General features: G+C 33.8%; 1 pseudogene; it reads right to left on the minus strand.

The window, feature by feature from the left end:
* LOC109833725 lies at nucleotides 503-10,825 on the minus strand (annotated as a pseudogene).

Raw genomic sequence — 11,036 nt, forward strand, 5'->3', positions numbered from 1 at the left:
CAATTATCAAATACGATCTAATCTCTCTTGATTGCTTTCTCCTCTTTTTTTTAAAACCCTAAAACAATCCCTTATATAGGTGTAACAATGTGGATAGCAAAGTGGTAAATAACCAAGCCCAAACCCCACAGGAATTCGTGCAAACAGAATCTCAAACGAACCAGGAAAGCGTCGATGAGTCGACTCATAAACATGCATGAGTCGACTCATGCCAAGTGAGTCGACTCATGATGAGGTGAGTCGACTCGTCAAAAACTTTCGACAAAACGGCTGGGTTTCGTAAGTCGACTCATGACAGGCATGAGTCGACTCAACCTGATGAGTCGACTCATGTACATGTATGAGTCGACTCACGGGCTGAAAATTGGATGTTTCGATTCTTCGATTCGCCGTCTCGTTCCATGCTTCAACATGGGTTTCACTGTGTTGTTTTACCCCTCTATTCTCAAGTTACCATGAGAATTATCTATCATCAAGCTCCCATGAGGATCACTAAATTCCAAAAAGAAGATACACCTGTATCATCCACCATTCACAACCATACGTTGTTTGATATAAAAGAGGGATAAATTATGAGACTATGATCACAGCCGAAAAGATGAGAAAAACATTTGAACAGAGGCACTGAAGAACATCCCAGATATATACTGCACTAATGGCATAGGGCCCAAAACTGCCTCTTTTGACATAAACATTCACCAAAACTCATTCGTCAACAGTTTTGTGATGTCGTTTAAGGACGAGCGGAAGCAGTAATGTCCTAATGTGGCAATAGCGCATGTCTGCCTGCAGCTCGTTACTCCTCAAACAAAGTGGAGAGAAGCAGGTCCTGTGTGAATGTTGTTCTCACTGTAGCCTGATTCCGCTTTTGTTCCCACTCCTCATGAGTTGAGGAAAGTTCAAGACTGACAAAAGACAATTTTTATGAATGATTAGGTGTTGGAATTTGATGAATAATAGCCATTGCACTTAATTAGAGCTCGACATACATATACGTTGTTATCATAACATGTAAATGATATTACCTTCAGCAATTTCCAACATTGAATACAATTAGACATTATATGTAAGCAAGACATCAAGCTAATTTAATAATTTCACCAATAACTTAACCCATACTAAGCAGTAAGCCTCTAATATAAGCTTCCATGGCTTTCAAGATCCTTTTGGAGGATGGTATACTACAGCTTCTGACTGAAGGTTTACTAAGGAACAATTTGCAAACCATTGATACCTTTTGCAGAGCTAAAAAAGCATGACTATCCAACAACGCAACAAAACAAGGAAAAATACGGAAAGATAATAAAATTCAAAAACCTACCTTGATTTCCGAGTATGCAGAGATGTTGTCTTTTTTCTTATAGGATTTTCTGTAGCGGACATGATTGTTTTTTATGGTTCCTCTACTTCAGATGATGGGAAATTTAAAACTAGTGATGATAGTAATGAATCAGTGACGGCAGTTGATACAGCAGTGCTGCTTGGCTGGTAAAACCCGCTTCCTAAGAGAACTTGCAGATGAGCCTCACGAAGGTCTCTTCCAAGAAGAGAAAGTGTCTGACTGTTGGGAATAGCAACTCTATGGAATCGCCTGCGTCTCTGCAAGTGATACTCAGTTAAAAGGAAACTGATGCAGAAGTGATGGAATGAGCGCAGGACTTGAACAAATATTTTAGAAGAAAATGGACTTCAACTTGAACTTTTCTTTGATATAAGATATTACAAGTAGTATACTTCTCTTCTACACCCTACTTGCACCTACACTTTCTTACTCTTCTCTCTCTAAATATTCTTCTCACAGCCACTCTACATCCCACTAGGCTTCAGCCTATCACCTTACTACACTTCTTTTCTCACACTCTCTCTTTTCTCTAGAGAGCCTACTCTTCAACCTACACTATAGCATTTTCTTAGCTTCACCTTTCTCTTGCTCACTTCCTTGATCCAAAACCGAATGGCATAACCCCTTTTATAGGGTTCAATGTCAGTTTGCTTTTTTTTTTCTCTAGAAATTTCCACAAAACTCCATGGCAGCTTCTAATGCCAATTTCCAAAGTTTGCTAGATAGGTAGAGAAGCTTCTAGGTTCTTGAAGAAGCCACTGCTGCATGATTTCTAACAAGAAGAGCATGTAAGGGCCTGTTTGGTTATTTCCTAAAAACCAAGAAAAACCAAGAAATAGAAATGGAAAAGGTGAAAATCTCAAAAAGCACTATTTCCTCCATTTTCATCCCTAAAACTCACCCACAACATCCAATAAAATATTATTTTCATCCAACAACTCATCCACATCATCTAATAAAATATTATGTTCATCTAACCACTCATCCATCGCATCTAATAAAATATTATTTTTATCTAACAACTCATCCATCACATCTAATAAAATATTATTTTCATCCAAACATCACTCAACTCATCTCTTTTCATCATTTCAAATCACTCACATCATCCAATAAAATATTATAATAATTCACCTCATCTCATTAACATTTCATTTCTTTGTTTTCATCCCAAAAAGTTGTGAAAACACTTTTCTTAATCTTGGATCACATCACCCAATAATACAATGACAACTCATCTCATCTCATTTCATTTCTTATTTTTAAGAATGAACCAAACCAAAAGAAAACAACAAACTACAGGAAATATGTTTCTTATAATTCATTTCCTTATTTTTTTCGCCAACCAAACAACATCAAAACTAATTTTCTTAAAAAATCACTCACATCATCCAATAATAATATGACAACTAACATCATTTCATCTTCATTTTTTTGATTTCCTTCTTTTTTTAGCCAACCAAACACTCCCAAACCAATTCTTCATTTTAATAGTTTTCCATTTCTTTGATTTCCCTCTTTTTTTAGTAAAACAAACAGGCCCTAATTGAAAATCCTATAACTTTTTGGGCACGCAATCGTACTGATTAATAAATATGCAAGTGTTTTGACCCATTTCAGTTACATCAATCAAACATAACCAACTGTAGAATAGCAACGACAAGTACAGCTTATATTTTGAATAGTTTGCAACGACAAGTACAGCTTATATTATGTTTTGATTATCCTTACTTTCCAAATCTATGCATGTGAATGTCAAAAATAGTCTTACCCCTTCATGAAGAGAAAAAGAAAGATGAAAAAAACTGTGGTGTTATCTGCTGTTATTACCAAGTAATATAGGAACATATAGTTGTTAGTACTGTCTCAATTTTTCTTACTTTTGCAAATGTAAAAATTTAGTCCAACACCTTTATGAAAAGAAAGACGAAACAAACTGTGGTGATTTCTGCTGTTTTACCAAGTAATATTGGAAAGCGACATACTGGAATACCAGGAATTGATCAATTTCTATCCGCTGAATTATCATGGATACTTATAGGTTTCCCACCTAAACTTTTCCTTTAGCTACCTCATGACTAGCCCTTTTAGAATCACAAAACTCCATGGGTCCCAAGCGAACGCATCATCACATAACTAATCAATGCAATATATGATATTTTTATGAATTTCGATGTACATATATCACATGAGCAGCATAACAGTTACTTTTCAATTTTCCAAGAACTTTAAATACCGTTTTTTTTTAAAAATTCATAGTACAACCTGAGAACAGAATAGACTATTGACGCATAAGCTTGAAACTGAAACCTTCTGCTAAACTATATGATTGGAAAAGGATATCTTAAGGAGATGCCCATGTTGCAAGGTGATATGATTCAACACGTCCCGTGCAACTTCAACAGAGCAAATAGGGCAGGCCTGAAATAATAAGAAAAGAAATATTTAAAAAAACATACAAAAATAATAAAACAATATAATGTTCAAATCTTATGAAGAACGCCTCATTAGTTGAGTGAGGTTATGGTTTTTGGTTTATAATTAAGTCTTCTTCAACATTTAAAGAATCTTAATAGTGGACAATAAACTTCGATCAATTTATTAAATTTACATCTGTCAACTGATAATCATCTTTTTTTCACCTAAACAAACAGGAAGATATAATCTACTCCTCTATACTTAAAGGCGCATTCAACGAATCACTATACATGCTACAGTAAATACTGTAGCATAAACGCTAAATCAAATCTGCTCATCCGCACTCAAAGGACTGTTCTTACATAGTTTTTACTGTAGCATAAACTATTTATGCTACATCATTTACTGTATTATAAATAGTAAAGCAAATCAAATGTATTAAAACTTGGATCCTTCTTTAAGCATAGAGGAGTAGATATGATTTCTAAATTAAATGTATTAAAACTTGGATCATTCTTTAAGTACAGAGGAGTAAATATAATTTTTAATTTTAAGCATACAATAATTAAATTAAATATAATAAAACTTAGAATGAGGTAAGTTCAAAATGCAGTACTTAAAAAATAGGAGGTCGTGTTTTGCACGGGGTGCACACCAGTATAGGTTATAATCTTTCTTCAAACAAAATACGAGTCAAAAGGCAGGTGACGGATAAAAAAACATGCCTTTTGTCCTACATATTTTATTTCCAAATTGCCCAATTGTGACTGTGTTTTGTGGTTACGACAAAGTAGAGTTCACTATGGCTCTACTGCCAGCTCATGTGGATTCAGACCTCAATAAAAAAATACATGGTATTGACTTCTTGCAACCAAGTTGTTTGTAGAACTATTCTTTTCGGGGAAAAATTCAAAGAATTTTCTGTTGAGTGGTTAACCAGCCCAATTTATATGATAGTAGGAGAAGACATATGTCACACATTCTCATTACTCAGAGTTGCAACAAATATATATTAAAAACCAACAGGTTAGATGTGTGTCAATAGTAGGAAAGGCAAGATGTACCTTTGTACTAGTTAAAACCTGGATATTGATCTTTAAGAAATAGACGAGCATCCAGTAAGTTATCAAGTTTTTGGAAGAATATTTGAAGTTTAAAGTGATTAAAACAAAATTTGAAGGCACAGCAGAAAGGAATTCACAACCCCTTAATAATTAGGAAAGAGCATTTCAAGATCCCAATAGATGCACACAACCAGCCATTTTCATATTAACAATATATTCAATTGTGAATTTTCAAGAATATTGAAAACAATCACCAAAAAAAGCCAATCCCTTTGAACTAAAGAAATGCAAGTTAACTAGGAAGTGCATAAGGAAAGAAAAGGAACTCAATGACAAGGATAACTGTCCATTTTAGAATGAAAAAGAAATATATCACGTTAACTTCTAAAGCAAGGAAATAGGAAGATAGAAGGAAATGGGAACCATAGAATGAAGAAAAATGGGTGCAATAGGAAAGAAGAGCAAGTAGAGAAGCAATAGAAGAAGAAAGTAAGACTACACAATTACATTACTTATTGATAAGGAACGGAATGATCTATTGAGAATGATTATTTGGATAAAAACAAAATAATAATAAAATAATATAGAAATAGCATTCCTCAATTAAGGAAAAAAATAAAAGATACAAATGATGGGCTTCACACCCAATTATTTCACATGTCGGCAACTCATATGCCTCATTCTATCTGCAATTCGCATGCAATGTTTCTCATAAACATTCTCTCCTCTTCCATAAAATGAAGAAATACAACCATTTTATAGGAATAAAACAAATCTTATCCTAAACAATAGATAAGATCAAATAACACATCCTAACCAAAATAACAAACTCAATCTAATCTAAACAACAAACTCAATATTAACTATAAAACTCAACTAAAAGAAGAATTAAACCCCTTAAAAAATCAAATTCTAACTAAAAATTTCATTAAAACTTCTATTGGATTTGGTATGGATCTATCAGAATCAAATCTTCCTTTCTTGAAGAAAACTTGTCATCAGGTTTAAAGTTGGATATTATTGATGAACTTTGAGCTGTCGCATGGTTGATGTCGAAGCTGAAATGGTTGATCTCTTTAGCTCTGATACTAAATGAAAAGGAACGAAAGTATGGTGATCTATTGGGAATGATCATTTGGATAGTACAAAATTAAAAAAAATTAAATATGCAAATCACACACTTTATTTAAAGAAAGAAGATACAAATAATAAGCTTCACACCCAGGCATTTCACATGTTGGTATCTCAAATCTAATACTAGTTGCAATTCACATGTAGAGTTTCTCACAAGCATTCTTCTCTCCTTTCTAAAATGAAAAAAAGACAACCCTTTTATACGAATAAAACAAAATCTAATCCTAACTAATAGATAAGATCAAATAACACATTCTACCAAAATAAAAAATTCAATCCTAACTAAATAACAAACTCAATCCTAACTAAATATCTCAACTAAAAGAATCAAATCCCCGTAAAAAATAAAACTGTAACTAAAATCTTCATCAAATCTTTTGTTGAATTTTGATATGGATCAGTCTTGAATCAAATGTTGATGTAGACCATAGCGCAGGCTCCGTTCCAAAAGTAGAATGCTATCCAATGTGTTGTCTTTGATGTTAATCCGGACCCAATTGGAAAGTACAAGGATCTTGATTATTCAAACTTTGGTGGTTATTGAATCCAATCAGGATTTGATTAGAGGAGCAGGTAGAGTTTTATGTCTTCGATAGGTTTTCAAGCCATATTCGGATATCGCAAGGGGTTAAATGAAGCTTCACTAGAGGAGAGAAATTGTCGATGACTTAGTAGGGTGATGTCATAACTAATTGGAGACTAATTGGATGAGATTCGGTGTTGGCAATACTCAGTATGATCAAATAACTCATCGGAGATCTGTTGTGAGCGGCGAAGGAGGGCTCGTTAATACTAGGCAAGCATTGATGAGACATGAACATCAAAATTATGGCTCACTCATGAATAGTAACGAATGTATTGGTTGCCCATGAAGTATGGAGTTTACTGTTCACCGTTATTGGTAACGATATTCATTTGTGAACAGTAGTGATTTAGTGTTTGCTCATGAACAGCGATCCAGTTTTAGATTTTTAGGATTTTTCTAGTATTTTGGATTGAGTTGGACCTTGTGGATTTTTTTGGAGGAATGGATTGAAAAGAATAATTAAAAGAAGAGAGAGTTTTGATGGATAATAGGTTTCAGAGACCTCACCCTCAAGATCTTCATTCCCCAAAGAGTCAATTCACATGCCAAAAAACACTTTACATGCTCAAGAGAGAATTCTCATAACTCAAATTTTTATTCATATGTCTATTTCTTCATGGAGGATTACAACTTTATTTATAGAGAAAAAATAAATCTGAAAATTAAATCAAATCCTAATGAAAAAGATACAAGGATAAAATCTCTGACAAACTAAATCTCACATATCCCAACAATCCTAAATCAAATCCTAAGAAAATCTTACCTAAAATTAGAGATCACATCAACTATTACTAAAATAATAAAGATACTAGTAAATCTATAAAATTCCTGATCAACAACCCATGATTGTCCTGCATTATTTATCAAATATTTTTTTTGTGCTCAAATATAGAGGAGTGTGGGGACTTATTCCAAGAGCCTTCTATACCATGGTCTCACAATATTGCTTGTTAGAATTTGTGCCATACACTTGGGACTCCTAGTTCGACAAGAATTATATTTTAGTGCAAAAGGGATTTTATTTGTGTTTCCTATTAGAGCCAGGATACATGTATATAAAATTACATCATGATAGAGAGAGAAAGGGTGTGGTTGCTCGGGGATCTCTATGACCGGAGAGAGTTCTTCTAAAGAGGAGAAAATATTCTCATGGTTTCTTGGGTTTTTGTGAGGTAGAATGGTGATACAAATTTGTACTCTTCTTAGATTATTGAGTGGAAGTTTTGCATACACATAAAGGTTGAAACTTTATTAGTGGTGTTTGTCCTTGTGCCTAGCGATGTATTGTGTATTGGAAGGAGGCGTCTTTCTTGCACTTACTGCATAGCTTTTTTTAAGAGGATAGAGGAGTTGGGAAGATCACAATGCTAAGCATTCTAAAGCTATGTTTGTTTAAATTTTTTAGTGAAAGGAAGGATTGGGAGGGTTAAGAAGAAGCCAATTTTCTCACATTTTTAATCCTTCTAAAATGGACAGATTGGGAGGGGAGGGGTTGGATTTTAAGTGAGTTGCTCCCTTCTCTTCCTATTTTCTACTCTAAACAAACACAAATTAGTTCCATCACTCTCCCTCTCTCTCCATCCCCCAGTTGTCTATCCAAACAAAATTAGTTACATCACATTGCCTTCCTCTCCTCTCTCTCCCCATGGATTTAGTTCAATCATCCCCGTCTCCTACCCTCTTCTCAATCCAAACCAACCGTAACATTACTTCTTGACATACGATGGAGACTTCTCCCGGAGCCGTCTATGTCATATTCTTCCTTAGTGTTTCACAAGGATTATAGAAATAGATAAATTTTTTTTACTTACCCTATCATATTATAGGACAGGTAGTATCATTTTGACAGGGAGTTCTCAAGTAAGCAATAGCTCCTTGTTCAGGGATTAGGATGGAGATCGGTGATGGTGCACCTACAAGATTCTAGCTTGACCAGTGTGTTTATATATAGCGTGTACCTGTGACAGTCCCATACTAGTTCCAGTTAGCCTCAGCACAAACGGGCACAATACTCTCTTAAGGGTCTTGAATTATGGACAATTGGAAATGGACACCTTTCATTAGGATGTCTAATCTCAGCAATTGATCAACAAAAAGAATAAGATTGTGCAATAATAAAGGTCATCAGGCTAATTTGGAAAGAGCCCATCCAACGGATCTTCAATAAACGAGACAGTGTTCAACATTAATTACCCATTACTCAGCAAAGCTTGCTGAATATTGGTTTCCACATTTTGATAGGAAAGCAAAATTCTGTGGTTTTCTTGTATATCTGAGCTATTTCTATGTAAACGTTCTATGTACTCTGCTCTTTCTCTCTTATAATAATAAACATAAATATGGGTTAAGGCCCTCTTTTTGCTAAAATAAAAAACGGATAAATCATATGACAAAGCTTTTAACTTAAACCATAATCGACGGAAGCAAAATTAATATGAAGCAATAAAAATATATCAAAGATTAAACCTTTCGTTAATATTATTTTTTAAAAAATATGAAATTTAAAAGAACAAGAGATAAATTGTGTTGAAAATCCAAATCTTAAAGCAACTTTGTATTCGAATGGATGCTCATCTTCCAAATGAGTGCAAAGAGACAAAATATCATGATCCTCATAGCAATAAGGACAAGCAAAATCAGGTCAGATCTCCTCTTCAAGCTAGAACTCATCCATTCCCAATCGATCTAACACCAACAAAATAAAAACAACGAACATCATCAATCATTTCCTATTTATAACAAATCACGAAGAAAATAAAATAAATAAATAGATAAAAACCTAAGTGGAAGTTTTTGTTGGAATCATGATATACAACGCAGCGGAAAAAGCATATCATGACTATTAATCAAAATTAATTAAATATTAGAAGAATACTTGAAACGCTTTCCGAATTTCTACAATAATCTGTCCCGAGATCAATCCAAAATAACTTCCTCAAGAGAAAAAGCCTCCAATTGAAATCCACCCGTCACCGTAGAGGAGCAATACTGAGAGATAGGTTCTCAAAAATCTATTTCTTCATATTATCTTCATAAGATTTTCAATCTCTTCTCTTTTTACCTCTCATAAGGCTACATATGAACCCTATTTATAGGATTACACTAGTCTTAGAGATTTTAACTTTAAACAATTTATAATTATCTAGAACTCTATCCATAACAATTAAGGATAGAATAGATTTGTTCAAAAACATTATTCATAACAATTAAGGATAGAAATAGAATTGCATTGCATGTATACCTCTTCTAACGACATTAGTGAGACCAATTGGGTCCCATATCGAGAACTAATTATTAATCAAATTAATAATTTTAATTTAACAATCAAATTCCTATCCGACCAACTGTTCAAAAAAGCTCTTCCATAATATGGGATTAAATAATATCTTACATTCACTCCCTTCCAGTATCATTTATTTTAGGCAACTCTTTTGAGCAGGACAACTCACCTATTTGCTCATGCCTAAATTTGTAATTTCCATGAACATAAATAAAAATTATTTTGAAACATCAAAATATTTTATTTTTATAAGAAGGTAAATTTGTAAAAATATTTTTAAAACCACCTGCCGGTAGGAATTTAATAGCTTCATGAGAATGCATAATAAATTAACTCATCATAATGAGCATACTGGATCCTATCTAGACATCCATCATTTTCCTAAATGAAATTTAGCAACCCAATGTTTCAGGTTGTGTATCGCTTGCTAAACAAGCTTAACCATCACATCAAAACATACTAAATTATCAAATCGAAAATGATAATATCATCAAGTCAAAGGGACCATGTAACAATTTGAACTCTCTATCTCTTAGGTGACTCATCCTAGATAATTCAAATACGGTCTAGTACTACACACATCATAATGCGTGCTTATGACATACACCCGGAGAATCTACATTCTCGATGGTTGAGACCCATCACCATATCTCATATATCGGTGTCATGCATAATAACCTGTTATAACAAAGTTATCCTTTACTAGTTATAGGTTAAGCACAAATTTAAGAAATTTTTAAGTTAGATCATATCTCCAAGCAAGTGACCATCACAATGCATGATCTAACAAAATAACTTCTAAGGATATATATAACAATTATATAAATAATACCCAAATTATGTGCAACAATTAAATTTATTAACATTACAATATTATTACATAATATGTATTGGATGTTCAAGGGCAAATTATTATTACAATTCTAGCAGTTTTGATGCTGGTGAATGGAACAATGTCTCTTAGCGGCGGCGAGACGAGACATCCGTAGATCGGAATCCATTTTGATAGGAGCTGATTTCTCTCCGGAAGAGATGCCCTTTTGATCTCTATTTGGTTCTCACTCCTCCCTCGCGCTTTCTCTCTCTCTCTCTGCCCCTCCCCCTTTCCCTCAAAATTTCAGACAATGTTCTTTTTTAAAATCTTCGTTGAGAATTTTTTTGAATCGATTGAAGCGTTGAAAATTTCTCCGAGGAGAGGAGATGAGAGGAGAG

This window comes from Asparagus officinalis, chromosome 1, assembly GCF_001876935.1.
Source record: "Asparagus officinalis chromosome 1, Aspof.V1, whole genome shotgun sequence".
Taxonomy (NCBI): domain Eukaryota; kingdom Viridiplantae; phylum Streptophyta; class Magnoliopsida; order Asparagales; family Asparagaceae; genus Asparagus; species Asparagus officinalis.